General features: G+C 42.8%; 1 protein-coding gene across 4 annotated transcripts in view; it reads right to left on the bottom strand.

The window, feature by feature from the left end:
- The window catches only part of PTER (phosphotriesterase related), a 73,333-nt gene extending 57,594 nt beyond the window's left edge, over positions 1 to 15,739 (bottom strand). For 3 of the 4 annotated variants that reach the window (XM_046012457.1, XM_046012454.1, XM_046012456.1), the window contains exon 1: positions 15,587 to 15,739. The gene's annotated coding sequence lies outside the window, so the exon portion shown is untranslated. Of the gene's footprint in view, positions 1 to 15,546 lie in introns of all 4 variants that reach the window. The other variant, XM_046012455.1, reaches the window with a different exon arrangement.
- Between the last annotated feature and the right edge of the window lie 518 nt (positions 15,740 to 16,257).

Here is a 16,257-nt window from a genome sequence, read left to right as displayed (position 1 = left end):
TAACTCTAAAGCATACAGCATATCTAAGTGCAAACAAAATACTTAATAGCAAAAATTCATCTGCACTATATTTAAGCCAAGGAGTAATAACCACTTTTAGTCGTAATTAGGAGGGAGTATGTATTAGCTGTGGTGTGTCCTTATAACATCTGAACAAGTTAATGCAGGGGTGCATCTAACAAGTTCAGTAGCTCCTAGTTTTTCATAATCCCTCTTTATGTTGACCTAAGCCAGACAGTAATTATTACTTGAGAATAAACGAGAAATCTTTGACTTCTGAAACACACCACTTTCCTAGCAGAGAGAAGTGTTAACGAACTACCTATAGTGTTGCTAACAGAATCAGAAAGTTTGACTACAGAATCATCCTGTAACTGATATATGCAGAGCATAAACTACCACATACTAGTCCCTAGCAGTAGAATAAAGTTTCCTGGGTGATATGTACAATCATCCAGCCTGAGCTGACCTTTAAAAGACAAACAAAAACTTATCACCCAGATTCTCCTGGATAAAAAACAGATCTTAAAACTGGGAGAGAAAGAAAAAAATGAATAAGTAGCCTTGAAAAGTGTTGTAGAACACAAATTTTTGTAGAAGAAAATGTATCTACTTTGCAGAGAGAATAATCAGAAAGAAAATACCCAGAGATACTAATAACGGGTCATTTCTAGGGGATGGAATTTTAAAACACTTTTTTTCCCCTTTTTCTCCTTTGTGCTTATCTGTTTCGAACATAGATCAATTTTGTTGTCTTTCTTAAGGAGTTACTTTTTAAAAAAGATTTTATTTATTTATTTATTTGATAGACAGAGATCACAAGTAGGCAGAGCAGCAGGCAGAGAGCAGGCTCCCCACTGAGCAGAGAGCCCGATGCAGGGCTCGATCCCAGGACCCTGGGATCATGACCTGAGCTGAAGGCAGAGGCTTAACCCACCCAGGTTAAGAAGGTTAAGAAGAAGAAGAAGAGGCTTAACCCACCCAGGCACCCCAAGAAGTTACTTTTAATGGGAAGAAAAATTGCTGGAGTCTCTTGTGTGGAGGCAGTGAGGGACTATTATGCCCACTTCAAGAATGAAATAGGACGGCTTGCCACGTGAAGTGGTGGTCTTGCTAGAAAAGTGGCAGGATCCAAGGTCCTCGTGCACTGATAGTGGTTTTGTGTAATGCCAGCCAATACACACAGAGGAAGTCTGGGGAGGCTACTTTGTTGTGAGCTTCCCATATCCAGGAAGGACCAAAGGGCAGAGTTGGGAATGGTTTCTCGCCATCCTCAGCTCGTACCTGGCATGCATCCTTCGCCCACGATTTCCATTTCTGGATGGTAGGTCTCCGTCTTAAATTTAAACAAGCATTGCTTTCAGTGTTTAATTACAATTTAATGGAAATACTACTCGCATTCAAATTAGCTTTTGGTTTTCGCATCACGAGTGTGCATGCAAGTTATTGTGTCATTATAATCTCACGTTATAATGGCTTCATAATGCAAGTCCCTACAGGGTTGAATTAGTAGTTTCCTATGGTAATCGCCCATCACTATAATATCATAATCACATAAGCACAGTCCCCACATGCTTCCACTGCAATCATTTTGACATTGTAAGAGCATTTTAATAGTATTAGCATAGATTCTCCGGAGAAATCATCTCATTGTCACTGCATTACCATATAAGATTAATTGTGCTATGAAAGCTTAAAAAAACAAAAAAGATGATGCTCAGCAATAAACCATTTCACGTTTCCAAAGGTCACTGCATTTTGCACTGAGTTTTGTGACACAACCCTTCTTTGAAGAGCCGCCCTTCCACAACTTGGACGGTTTTTGTTTTTTGTTTTTGTCTTGGTCTGTTTTTCTTTGTGTTTGTTTGCTTGGGACTCTTAACACTCATTGGTTAGGTCAGGCCCTCTCTGTGCCAGAAAAAGAAACAGCCTTAGTCCTGTCCTCAAGGAGTTTACAATTTAATCAGGTTTGCAACAAGTTATACACAGCGTATAGGTCAGTGCAGGCCAGGATAAACAAAGTACTTGAAAGTAACTGGCATTAAGCCGATGTAAGAGCAAACCACACAAGACGTTCCTGAAAGGAAACGGCTGATAATTACAAAGGGTTAAACCTAGTAAACGGGAGTGTGTGGCAGAAACCGAGCGCAGCCTTGTCAGGGTTCACAAGAATCTGGCTGACGTCTTTGTCTTCACTGAGCCTGCGCAGAAGGAAGGCCACCTTAGTCACCCGTGGTGGACATGGACACAGCCCCAGCCACGACCCCAGCCCACGGAGCAAGCAGGAAGTGCAGGTTAGGGACAGGAGTGCCTCCCCTGCACGCGTCTCTCCTGATCTGAGTGGGAGCGTGGAAGCGGGACCTCGTGGCTCATGGCTAAGAGAGTGAGCAGAGAGCGGCTACCCAAGCAGCAGATCGAGGGCCAGAAAAAGGAAACGCCTGCGCAGAAAAGCACTGCCGGCCCCTAATACTCTCCCTGGGTCGAAGCCACATGTAAAATGACTCCGTTGTGTCGGTGACAAATGGCACACGCTGCAGAGACTGGCAGGGTATTGTGTTCCTGTGAGGGGCCTCTAATCCTCTGGTGCTGTCTGGGGACAGCACAGGAGATTGCAAACAGAGGATCCTAATCTCAAGGAATCCTCTCTGCTCAGCGTCTGAGCAAGGACAACGTCACGGCCAGCCTTCAGCACCCTGACCTGCCCAGAGTGGGTGCCCGATAAGTGCTTCGGATGGATGGATGAGTACATTAACGGGAACGCGCAGGCTTCATAGCTGCCGTGGGTCCGTCTGGGAATACATGCGCTCCAACAGCATTAACAGCAGAAGAATTCACAACTGGCAGTGTCTCTTGTATTATTAAAGACCTGCTTGCCTTCTTGTTCGGGTAGATGACAGCGTTCTGAGGAGTAAGGGTTGCTAATTTCCCTTTTCTTGAGTTGTGTGGGCCTGGGAGATCTCAGAACAGCTCAGTGGCTCCCTTTCCGAAAAGAAGTAATACCGCTTTTTTAATTGGAACACAGTGAGGGTAAAGATTGCTTTCTAAGTGCTAAAACTACTTTTACCAACAAGCTCTGGAGCCATATAAACTTATTACATGCACAAAAATTAGCTGTCCTTCCTTTAGAGGCTATATTTAATTTCATAGGTAAAGTGTATGGCACCTGCTACCCTATTCTTCCTTGAGATCTTGTTTAGGCATCCTATATAATTAAACTCTTCCTGTTCATTCTTCACAGTGACATCTGCCACTATGAAGTCCTATCAAAACTGACTCTGATTGCCTTTGGTTACCAGTGTTTATTTACTTTGTCATTAGACATACAGACGAAAAGTCAAGAATCAAAATGGGATGTTTGAATCCAAAAATACTCCCCCTAAGAATACAATTTTATTTACTTGGAAAAATATATCTCGACACTGCTTAGAAAAATGTCCTCATTTTCCTTTCTCATTCAAATGTGTTCAAGGCAACAGAAAACAGTCCTGATAGTGTTCAATGGGGTTAAGCTTGTATTCCATACAAATAATAGTCAGTAGCAATTTAGTATCTGCAATGCCACCAAACATTAATGCTGAACTGCTGTGTTTCAAAAATGGAAGAATGCACACAGACGGGACAATAGAATCATCTTACAAACACACCACTGTTTCCCCGATAGGGAGAAATGCTAGAACTTTGCCAATAGCATAAAGGTTTCAAGAGGTTGATATGACCAAAGGGGGTCTTTGGGCAAACTTATCACGTGAGCCTCAGTTTTCTCCCAGATAAAACAAAGGAGTTAAACAAGGGGACCTCCAAATTTCCTTCCAGGTACAAATTCCATGATTCTAGACAAAAAGGCAGTAATGGACCTCTAACCGACCTCCGCAGTGGCTCTCCATGAGTTCACCCTGTTTAGACATTAGGTAAGTGGGGATAGTAAGGTATAGACAATCAGGCAGAACATTTCTATACAAGAAAGGAGAACTCTATTGATACTTTTCTAATTCGTTTTCTGAACCAATCTTGAACAAACTATATCATATTTTACATACATATATGCATGTATATTTTATATACTTTGTACATAAATTATATATACATTTACATATATCTGTATATTTACATATTACACTTTAATGAATTTACTATAGACCAGATTATTACTAACAGATGAATTAAATAAAAATACTTCACAACGCAGATTAAGACTTCCTTATATCACTCTCTACACTGCTTATGACTAAAATAGAGGCTAGGATAAAATAATCCCGGCTTATTAGCCCTCAAAAAACTGATGCCGAGTGTCTAAGCAACTGAAAACTCTTGAATCTTTCCCAAAGAACAGCTACAAGATCCATTATGTATCTGGGCATATATGTGTACATTTTATTTATACACACACATATCCAGTATTCACGCTGTCTAATTATCACAGCGCAAGTACAGATTCTGGAAATTGTTTTGTGCCAACGTTACAGCCAAGAGTCATTTGATGTCTTAGTGGACAGTGAGATAAGGAAAAAAAAAGTCAGTCATCTGCTTGTTTTTTTTTGTCAGTGTTTTCAGTAGGTGTGATATATATCCCACGGGTAGTTCAAACCAATTTTAGGTGACATATGGGCATTTAGAATGTCTTAAACACATTATTTGTTTATTTTAATGTGTTTTAGAATAAATGTTGCAAGCCTCTTATTTTATGGATATTATTGTTTAGAATAAGCTGAAGTAAAAAAGTGGGTTTGTTTAAAGAAAAATATTAATTAGAGAAGGTACTACCTGGGCATAGCAAACATGCTTTATTTAATTTATTTTTTTAAGATTTTATTTATTTATTTGAGAGAGAGAGAGCACGAGTGTTGTGAAAGGGCAGTGGGAGAGGAAGAAGCAGACTTCCCACTGAGCAGGGAGCCTAATGAGGGGCTCCATCCCGGGACCAGCTGAACCACCCAGGCGTCCTGCAAACATGCTTTACAAAGGATAGGAGAATGAATCAAATTTGACAAATCTGAGAAATATTAATGTGTGATGAATTATTTCATTCTGATGACTATTAAGCTGAGTTTGTGAAAATTAAAAGGCATTTAGCATCTCTACAATATCTTGTAACATCTTTATTTTCTCTGACCTATTCAAGAGCTATCTCCTATTCTGGGGATAACATATTCCTAACTCATTAGAAATATAATCATGAGTTCTAATTAGGCAGAGAAAGCTGTCATCCAATTTTAACTCTCAGACTTTTTGTTGGTCTGATAATTGTTGACATCATTTTAAATGATGTTGATTTAAAGATATAAGTATGACAGACGGTGTTGGGGCACCTGGGTGGCTCAGTTGGTTGGGTGTCTGCCTTCGGCTCATGTCATGGTCCTGGGATCAAGCTCCACATTGGACTCCCTGTTCAATGGAGAGCCTGCTTCTCCCTCTCTCCCTGCTGCTCTCTCTCTCAGTTAAATAAATAAAATCTTCAAAAAATATGATATGTGGTGTCAAGAATATAGATGAGATATTATGGTCAGACATGGTACAGCTATTGAGTAAGCTTTCCAATTTTCATAGAATAAAACTCTGAAGTTGAATACATCATTCTTTGTATAGAAACAACATATAAAGAAACTTCCCTTTTTGCTAATGCTATAAAAATCATCACATTATGTAAGAATAATTAATGAAAATTTATTTTACTGAGGGATTCCTAACACAAAGATAAAAGTAAGTAAGTGAAAACGAGTTCACAAAAAACTACACCATCCCTGCATAATGCACTGGGCAAATTCCATATAAAAAACCTTTTACAATTCTGATCTTGTCTATCAAAAAGCAAAGAAATTTAGAAATTAATCCTTTTGACTTCACCGTAGCAAGATTAAGTAGTAGCAAGGGTTTAGGAAGTGTTCCTAATGCTGAAAATGTCTATGTTCTTTTATCTATTTTAAATCTAACAATTAAATGAATAGAAATATTGTCTATTTATTCAATAGACAATAAATAAACTATATAGAATCTTCACAAAGATCATTTTAAACCTGGATCTCTTCGCTTGAAATATTTTGGTCTTTCTACTGAAATACACTGATAAACAAAGAGTGAAAAAAGAATGCGTGGGAGGAATGGATTATGTCAAAAAAGGGGAAAGGAGGCCCTGCAGAGCAGGTTGTAGGGAAATACTCACCACCCCTTACCCTGAAACACCCACCAGATCAAATACGGCTGTAAGGTCAAAGCTCAGTAATGTCAGTGCTAAAACAGCAGATTCTTTACTTCTTATACCTTAAGCAGATCCAAAGTATTTATACAGGACAGAGAGGAACGGAACACCTTGAAGATGAGCCTCACTGAATGAAAATGGGGATGGGGCAAGTTCAAAGCAACCCAGAAGCCAAAGGGAATCAATGTCAGGTCTTTGACTTACACAGCAATGTGAGTGAAGCTCGCGCCGGAGAGGTCCAGGACAGTCCCGAATCCTACCTGGGGAAGCTTCGGGACCTTGAACAGGCAATGGCAGTGACAGGATGGAGACAGGGCTTTGGAGTAACAGACCTCGAAGCACACTCAGCAGAGATGTTTTCTTGCCTAGTGGCAACCTGGAAGACCCTTCCTGCAGTAGCAGAGGACTTTTTTATTTTTTAATAGAAAGTACTAGACAGAAGACATTCGCCAGACGTGGTGCATTGATTGGAAGCCAGCGCCCTTTTCTTTGAATTCACGTGTGAAATGGACTTGTGCAACTGCAAAGAGAAAGTGTCTGAAGTGAAAGACTCTACTTGGAGAAAATGCAGCTTGGACAGCGATTCTGTTCTATTAGCTAATCTGTTCTATTCTATTCTGTTAGCTATTCTATTCTGTGACTGGTAGAAAGGCAGACTCATGAAGTGACAGACATGCCATACGCCAGGGAGTGGTTAATAAAAACATGTCAAATACTCTGGGTCAAAACTAGCAAAGACACCCTTGGAGCCTTTCCCTGGATAAGAGTGCCAACAATACTTTTCTATGGAGCGACTGGTAGTGAAAACCACACTCTACTCACACAGGTATTGTCTTACATATGCACACATACCTCACTATCCAAATGTGATTTCTCCCTGAAAACACGATAGGTACCAAATTTTGCATTGCAGGGGGTTATATATTACATTTATTTATTTTTAAAAATTATTTCATTTTACCTTTTTAATGTGGGCATTTTCAAAAGCTTGCCTATGTGGGGAGAATAGTTTAAGGAGCCTGTAGGTATCGAGCACCCAGCTTCAAGGATAAATTCCAATAAAAACAGTTTTTAAGGGGAAAATGAATGTTTCACAGCTCATTCAAAACCACCAACCAGTTATTCCAAATATTACTAAAATACTCTTATAGACCCATACAATAACAATCTTCTAAGGATTTCTGGCCGTTAATGAGATGCAAAAGACTTTTTTTGGGGAATTAAAAAGTTATTATTCTATTCTGAAGGCAGACGGTAAAGCTTTCCAGAAACAACTATAGTACCCACGGTAGATGTAGAGAGGGGACAGTCAAACTGAGGTATTGGAGGCTTTCAGAGTCCCAATACTTTTTCAAATGTAAGAGCTTTTCTAGCTTCTTATGTTCATCACCTCTCTTGGACATTTTCAGTTGATGACATGAAGGCAGCACGAGATGTTGACCTCTCAGGGGGATATCTGAACTCTAGGGTCACAGTGTCTTCCACATCCTGTTGCCCTTTTTGATGACACAAGTATGTGGATTCAAAGAGGAAATTCTGAGGAAAAAGTATTGGCAAGTTAAAAGGAATATTTGGATGGTGGGAGTTCAGATGGCAAGGTATACTTAATTATGTACATTTTATGGTTAACTACTTAATAAAGTACATAGGATTCAGGTAATCATGTTGCTACAGTTTTTATCTAATTACTTCACTGTTTTAAGTCACAAGCATAAAACTCTCCTCCAAGTAATGCTAAGAAGTTCCCAAGCTGAGTAGACCCTCCAAAGTAGTCATCACTTGGTTGCTCACGTTTGATAATCAATGAAAGTAACTCCAAAAATGGTAGTTTCCACAGACCATTATTATTACTGTTGAGTAGTATGGACTGAATTGTGTTCCCCCTACCTCAGAAGTTGGAGTCTTAACCTCCAGTACCTCAGCATGTAACTGGATACGGACATATGGCCTTTAAAGAGCTAATTACATTAAAATGGGGTTTGGGCAGTGGGTCCTAATTCAATATGACTACTTTATGTAGTTATGAACAGAGATTAGGACACAGACAGCATAGAGGGAAGACCATGGGAGGACACACAGAAGAGGTAGTCACTGGCAAGCCAAGAGAGGCCTCATAAGAGACCAAATATACCCACGCCATGACCTGGGTCTTTCAGCTTCCAGAACTGTTAGAAAATAAATGCGTGTTGTCTAAGTCACCCCGCTGGTGATATTGTGTTATGGCCGTCCTAGCAAACCAAGACCATCAGTGATGGAGGTCACCTAAGCCAAGCTACAGAGGTGGCCTTTAATTATACCCAGAGAATCTGGGTCTACAGAGTGGGTAGAAACTTTGTTGAAAGGGCTGGGGGCACCTGGATGGCTCAGTGGGTTAAGCCTCTGCCTTCAGCTCAGGTCATGATCTCAGAGTCCTGGGATCAAGCCTCGCATCGGGCTCTCTGCTCAGTGGGGAGCCTGCTTCCCTCTCTCCCTCTGCCTGCCTCTCTGCCTACTTGTGACCTCTGTCTGTCAAACAAAAATAAATAAAATCTTAGAAAGAAAGAAAGAAAGAAAGAAAGAAAGAAAGAAAGAAAGAAAGGAAGGGCTGGCCAGGCCCATATGATTCAGTCTTATGCTTCATGCCAAATTTTGATGCCAGTCAGGTGTATGGACGCAGAGTTATCTATTTCAGCTATCTGCCAGGGTATCATAGGTAGCTTGCGGAAGAGTTAAGCAGGTATAACACACAGATGATGGAGCAGCTGTACCATGTGAAATACCCCTGAACTGGGGGCTGGGCTTTACATTTCCTCCAACCTTAGAGAGCAAGACTAGTAACACTGAACTTTTCAGATACATAACGAATATAATAGACAAGACATGTAGAAATGTGACAGTATAAACATGATAACTTGAGAAGTTTATGAAAATATTCTAACTATTTCAGAAATCAGGGGATACCTGGATGGCTCAGTCAGTTAAGTGTCTGACTTTTGATTTTGGCTCAGGTCATGATCTCAGGGTTGTGAGCTTGAATCCTGCATCTGGCTCTACGCCAGGCGTGGAGCCTGCTTAAGATTCTCTCTCTCCATTTTTTTCTGCCCCTCCCCCAGGCTCTCTTTCCTCTTTAAAAAAAAAAAAAAAATCCAAAAATCAGTATATATACAATTTTGAAAATAGTAAGCAATATCAAGAAATCATTGTCACTACACAGTAATACTAAGGAGTTTTTGGTTGCAGTGGACTTGGAATTACACAAAGGAGCATTAAATTGACAACAATATTTACCAATATTCTCTTCTAAGTGCTTTTCAAACACTAAATAATTACCCAATTAAGCCACTGCAAGATAAGCTGTTATTACTCAGGATTTAGTGAAAAGGACTAATAATTACTATTTTAACAGTTTCTGTGAAGAAAGCCTCAATGTTTACCGAACACAACTGTGAGAACACCCCATCCGTTTAGCAAGTAGGGAACAGAAAAAAAACAAAAGGTTGATTAGTTAAGTGAATTCAGGGAAAGACAGAGTTGATTAAGAACTAGGAGCCACGACCTGTGAAAACAGAGAACTTAATATGCAAAGCGGTGACCAAAATTGGCAGAAGGCTGTTTATGAATCCTGCCAATATTCAATGTTGCAGACTGACAAGAGAGAATCTGTGGTCATGCCCTCAGCAACATAATTCATCACGCTAGTGCTTGGGGCAGTCATGTCCAAGCAATTTATCATCATCATATCACTCGTCTGAGTAAGAGAGGGGGAGAACTTTGATTGTTAACCTCTAAGGAGAATGGATTTATAGCCAACATCTCTAAGAATACAGCATGGCTCTGCCCGAAGCAAAATGTTCCCTGCTTCGCTTCTGCTTGACTCAGAGTAGAAGTGTGAACACATTGCCTCCAGGATACTAAGAGCAAAACCTAGGTCTGATGCCCTTAGCTCAAAAATAAGATAGCCAGGAAACCATATTTAAAATCCTGGAAGCTGCATTAAAAAAGGTTTATGGATGATGCATTTCAAATGTCCTTTGGTGACAAGATCACTTCTGAGATGCATCCATGGATAATCATATTTGGGAAGAATCATCTCTTTTATTTATTTATTTTTTAAGATTTTATTTATTTATTTGAGAGAGAGAGGACAAAGGAGAGCGCATAAGCAGGGGGAGGGGCAGAAGGAGAGGGAGAAGCAGACTCCCCACTGAGCAGGGAGGCCGATGTGGGGCTCAATCCCAGGACTCTGGGATCATGACCTGAGCCAAAGGCAGATGCTTACCTGACTGAGCTGCCCAGGTTGAGCCTTTCTGTATTTTACATTTTAACAACGGCTACCCTTATAGGGTGTAATGAAACACCTAAATGCCATTTTGCCCCTTTGATTAAAATTATGAAGCTGAGTATTGTGGAAACAAGTAGGCTTGTCTCCCTAACAGTAAGGGCAGCGTTAGGCACAACAGCGAGCCTTCTACAGCACCTTCCCTCCCAGGCTTCCATGGCATCTGGTAGACTGGAAATCAGTAATCCCTAGATGCGTGCGGCTCAGCTCTTTCCTGAGTCCATTAGTCAGGATAGGCTAGTTTCTGCTGTGGTAACAAACCCCCGAATCTTGGGGCCTAAACATAAGAAAGTTTAGATCTAGCTCTCGCTACATGTCTAACACAGGTCGACAGGGGGCGCTGCTCTGTGTCCTCCTGTCACGTCCAAGCTGACCCAACAGCCACTATCTAGAACATTGGTGGTCACTGTGGCAGAGGGAAAGAGAGTGTAACAGACCTCTCACTGGCTCTTAAAGCATCTACCTGGAAGTGACACGTCACTCCTCTTACATCTCATTGGCCAAAGCAAGGCACATGGCCATACCCCATTGGAAGGGGACAGAGAGACTCCCACGCAAAGCATGTGGACTCAGGCAGATACTGCTTTCATGAACGGGCACTCAGAACCACAGAGCCAGTTTAGGCCAGATGGCCAGGTGGCAGCAGGTATTTTATTTTTCTCCCCTTTTTTTTTTTTTTTTAAAGTGAGGGAGGATGTCTATGAATGAGAAGCTTTTTTTGAAAAATGAAGGTCTTTTTAGAAAAACTTGGGACTACTGAAAATATACCCTAAAGAACATTTGGTGTGTAAAAAATATATTCAACCCTCTTAGGTCCTCCTATTAACAGTGAAGTTCATAGGGCTACTGAGCGGGACTTAATCAGGAATTAATTGTCCCATTGTTACTGGATGGCTCACTGGGCTATTTAAGACATATGAGGAGAAAGAGTCCTCGTATGGTACACGCTGGAAAGCATATGGAAGGACGGATGGGCGTTTTCCAAGGTCAGTAGTTCTTCCTATGTTATTCAGTTCCTTATTTTGTCTTCAAATTTAATTCTGAAAGTAACCCCTCAAATCCTTACATGGGGCTCTCTACCAACTATCATCCCACACCAAGAGGGCATTGAGGATGCAGACATACATTTCTTGAGACTCTAAATGTTCTAACCTATATATGTGTTCTCCTTTTCTCTGCTTTTATCTGGGTCAAAATTTAACTACTCACACTGCAAACTATATTAAATTGCATTTTTTCAGAAATTCTTTTCACTTCAGCCAGATTCAAGCTATCTTCTGTCCCTACATGGGGAAAAAGTTGTCCAGTGAAACCTGTCCTTCAGTGTAGTCACCCCAAAACACACACTGTGCTGGTTCTCTTCCCACCTCACTCGCCATCCTCCTTTGCTGACTCCTCCTCTGACCTCTAAGCACTGGGGTCCTGGGTACTGGGTCCAGGTTCCTCCTCCCTTCTCTACCTATATTCTCTCCCCGGGTCCTGCTATACACTTCCAACAGCTTCATATATCATGATTAATGACTCCCCAATAATTATCTGTAGCCCAGATCTCTCCCGTCAGCTGCTGTATAATATACCCACCAGCCTATATGACATTTCCCCTTGGACATCACATAGACCTCGTGGTAAGGCAGATGGTACAATGGCACCCAACAACTCCATCCTTCCTGGTATTCACACCCCTGTGTTGTTCCCCAACACACACACACACACACACACACACACACACACACACACAGCACCAGGGCTGGTCTGTGTAATTAACAGCAAACAACAGAAGTAACAGTATGCTACTTATAAGATCAGGTTTTTTGTTGTTGTTGTTGTTTGTTTGTTTTAAAGACTGACTTCTATCTTGGGTTCTCCTTCCCTCTTGGAACATTTGCCCTGGGGAAGCCACATCATGAGTAGCCCTATGGAGAGGTCCATATGGTAAGGAACTAGCCTCCAGCCAATAGCCACCCAAAATCTGTCAACAGCCATGTGAAGAAGCTAAGAAGCAGAACTTATGGCTCCAGTCAAGCCTTGAGATGACCACAGCCTCAGCTGATGGACTGACTCTACATTACGAGAGACTCCGAGCCAGAACAAACCCAACGATCCCATGCCCAAAGTTCAGACCCACAGAAACTGATAACAAAGGGCTGTTGTTTTAATCAGCTAAATTTTAGGGAATTTTTTTAAAATATAGTAATAGGTAACTAATCTACCCATCACAGAGTTAACGCACCCCAAGTGGAACTTTCCATCTCCCCTACCCCAATTCCCAATTTGTTCTTTCCCTAGCCTTCCTCTTCTTAATTAACATCTACATCTGCCCAGCTTCTGAGCCAGGATCTTGAGAATCACCCTTGGCTTCTCCTTCCCTTTCACCACCACCTGCCATTCATCAGTAAGTTCTGTAGAATCAAAATCCAAAGCATTTATCAAATCCATCCCTACAATGAAATAGATTAAGAGCCCACTTTGCATGAGGTTCAGCATCAGGTGCTGGAGAAACGGCAGTAAATAAAACATGCCAACCCCGGCCTCATATAGTTGACATTCTTCTAGGAAGGAGTAAAGAATTCGTTAACAAAAGATACAGTACGTCATATGGGAATAAGTTGTATGCAGGAAAACTAAAGGAAGGGAGCGATGGGAATGCAGGGGGTTTGAGGGGTGCTAGAATATTATTTTAAATATGGTTGTTAGGAAGGCCCTGCTGGTAAAGCGACGGTTAAAGATTCCATATTCTCTAGCTTTACTGCTCTACCCCAGCCTGAGCTACCCCCATCCTTCATTTGGGCTACATCATAGCCACCTCCTGGGACTTCCCTGCCCACAACCCTTCAGTGGCTTCCCACTGCTGTTAGATGAAAATCTAGAGAGCTTACCAGGCTGCACAACGCCCTGCAGGACCTGGTACCACCCTGTCTTTCTGACTTCATCTTGAACCAATCGCCCCAGCTCCAGTCTCAAAGATGGTTTGCAATTTCTAGAACATTCCAAGATCCTTCAGGGCTCCTTTGCCTGAGCAGGTCCCACTGAAAGTAATGTAACATCGCTAGGTCCTTCTCATCCTTCTAAATTAGAAGGTCTTGGTGAGGATTCCTTTTCACAAACACATGCAAAGTGTCCCCCTCCCCACCCTGGACCTCACCAGCTCCATTTTCCTTTATCACAGCCTTCTGTTTACAATTTGTATCTGTTGGTTAATTAACTTGTTTGTTGATTTCTTCTTTGTTTCCTGAAGTCTCTCTGCCTCCAAACAGAATATAGACTCCTGGAGGCTAGAAACCTCATGTGTCCTGTTCCTTACTGGAGCAGCCCCACTGCCTGTCCAGCTATACAAGGGCTCATTTACTGAATGGACTAAACCATCCTTTCCTGGCCACCCTGTAATTTCAACACCAAGTGTGACCAAAAATATCATTAAACAGTAAAAGCAGAATCTTGTTTTCATAAATCTATAGGTTTTTCGATCTAGTAGAGACCTAGGGATCGATTACTTTTATGTGCCAGAAAAGATAAGGAACTTGTACAAAGTCACAGAGCTGGAATCAGAAATAGAATTAGGTTCCACTCATGGGTCCTTAGAGTTCTTTAAGCCAGCCACCTGGCTTCCTGCCCCCCTCTGCCAGAGTACCTTTAGTTCCTGTTAGACAGGGTCAGACTTGTGAAAAACCCAGGTACAGGGTGGCTAAGTGGTAAGAGCACAGGTTTTGGAATTGGAAAGACATGGATTTTTTTCTAAACTTTGCAGCAGTGTGGCTTACCCCTCTGTGCCTTACCTTTCTCCTCTGTAATAGGAGAACACTGACATAGAGATAGAGCAATGGTAGGTGCACAGAGCTAAAAGAAGACCCCTGGTGATTCACTTTTACTGATTTTATATATATATATATATTCCTATTATGACTCTAAGATCAAGGAATGAAAATAAAATGCATTTTGCTATTTTATGCCCCAAATCTATATTATAGATATTTTAGTAACTTTTATAATGATAAGACAACATCTAGCCTCCACAAATGAAAAACATAATTTCATAAAGCAGCACGCTGTGAATTTTGAGTTCGAATTATCCTTTTAAAAATTAAGTTGCTATCTTGCTATTAAGTGCAAGTTGTCTGATCTCTCTTTGCAGTGCGCACGGAGATTTCTTTTTAAAGGGGATGAGTTATTTCTGGAATTAACTTTAGGATAACTGCTGCACATCCCTGCTGTCTATGCAAAGTAAAACGTAACGGGCTAAGTCGGTGTCATAAGTCTTAGGGCTCTTTTCTCCCTGACGTTCATTCTATTTGACAATGAAAGCGATGATCCTTTAGGAGAGGAGTAAATGTTTGTCAGTTTCCTCCGCCGTGGCGGTGATTTAAGGACGAATGGACACGTTTTTATACAAGGCAGAAGCTCTCTGTAAATGTGTCCCCCTTGGAGGTGTCACTGCACCTGAGGCGTCTTCGCAAATATCACAACACTGCGGCTGTAAATACCAGACTCTTATCCAAAAGGCAGGCAGGCGCACTTAAGTGTGTTTGGAGTATCTTTAGGATAGAAGAACCAGGAGACGGTAAAACAAAGGGCAAGGCCAAGGCCCAAGGCTTAGAGGTGTGACTTCAAAGCTCATTAAAGGAAACGGATATGGAAGAGAAGCCCCCAGCCCAGCGCAGCTGCCAGACGACAACCCCGAAGCATTTCTGTCGAGCACCGCTGAGCTCGCGCCACGCGGGGCCCTCAGGCCTTGCCCCGCGCCGCACTCTCGGCCTCAGGTTTCAAGCCAGGCTTCGCTGGACTTTTAGACTCTGGGGCTACCAGCTGCTTCCAAGCCCAGGCCAGCCTCCTGGGCTTCGCGCAGCCTCGCGATCCCCGTCTTTGCAGCTTCCCCGGCGCATTTGGGGAAACGCAGCAGCTTGCCAAAGCGCGGGCTGCTTTAAACCTCCCTTCCCCAGGGGGACCTCCGCGGGGGCTCCCCGCAGGGATTAACGCGAAAGGCTCGGCCGCAAGGGCGGCAGCGGCCGCAGCGGCTCCCCGCGGACCTCAGCCTTCCTACCCTGCCCACAGCTGCCGCGCCCGCTCCGGCTCCCGCGCACCTTCCCTCCGCTCGCTGCGCTCCGCCTTCTCCCCCGGGACCCTGAGCAGGGCGAGCTTGCGGGGACTTCAACGTCTCCCCCACTCCGGCTCCCACTCTACCCTCGGGCCTCGTCTATTCCCCGCCCCGGGGTCGCGGGGCAGAGTTTTGCAGGATCCGGTCACGCCCGGCGGCCTCAGCTACGCCCCATCTGGCCCTACGCCACGCCCGGCGGGGGGGCCAGGATGTGTGCCAGGACCCGCCCAGCCCGCCTCCAGGCCAAGTCCGTGATCAGTCTGGCGGGTGGCCTGCCCTAACCTTGGAAGAGCCAAAGAGCTCGAAGCTGCAGGATCCGTTCAAGGGCTGGGTTGGGAGCCCACTTTCTCTGCGTAAGAGTCTATTGTAGGTACCCCCCAAATGTCCTAGCAGGAAAAGGACTAGGAGCTAGATCCCCCAAGGGGAAAAAAAGCGGCTGCATTTTCCTTAAAAGTCCTTAAGAGTCGCAGGTCTTACGGAAAAGACTGCTTTAGGAGAGATTTCGGTTTCCTCCAAGGATTGCTAATCAGCGGGACGCATTGGCAATTTGGTATCTCGAACAGGATTTGGATCATCGTTTGAATACGAAGCAACTTTGTGTTTATCCTTGGGCCTGAGGTTTCTCATCTTTACCGAGTTTTTACCGAATAGTAGAAC

Source organism: Meles meles, chromosome 7, assembly GCF_922984935.1.
Source record: "Meles meles chromosome 7, mMelMel3.1 paternal haplotype, whole genome shotgun sequence".
Taxonomy (NCBI): Eukaryota; Metazoa; Chordata; class Mammalia; order Carnivora; family Mustelidae; genus Meles; species Meles meles.
The sequence above is the reverse complement of the archived record's forward strand: the minus strand, read 5'-3'. Positions and strand labels throughout refer to the sequence as shown.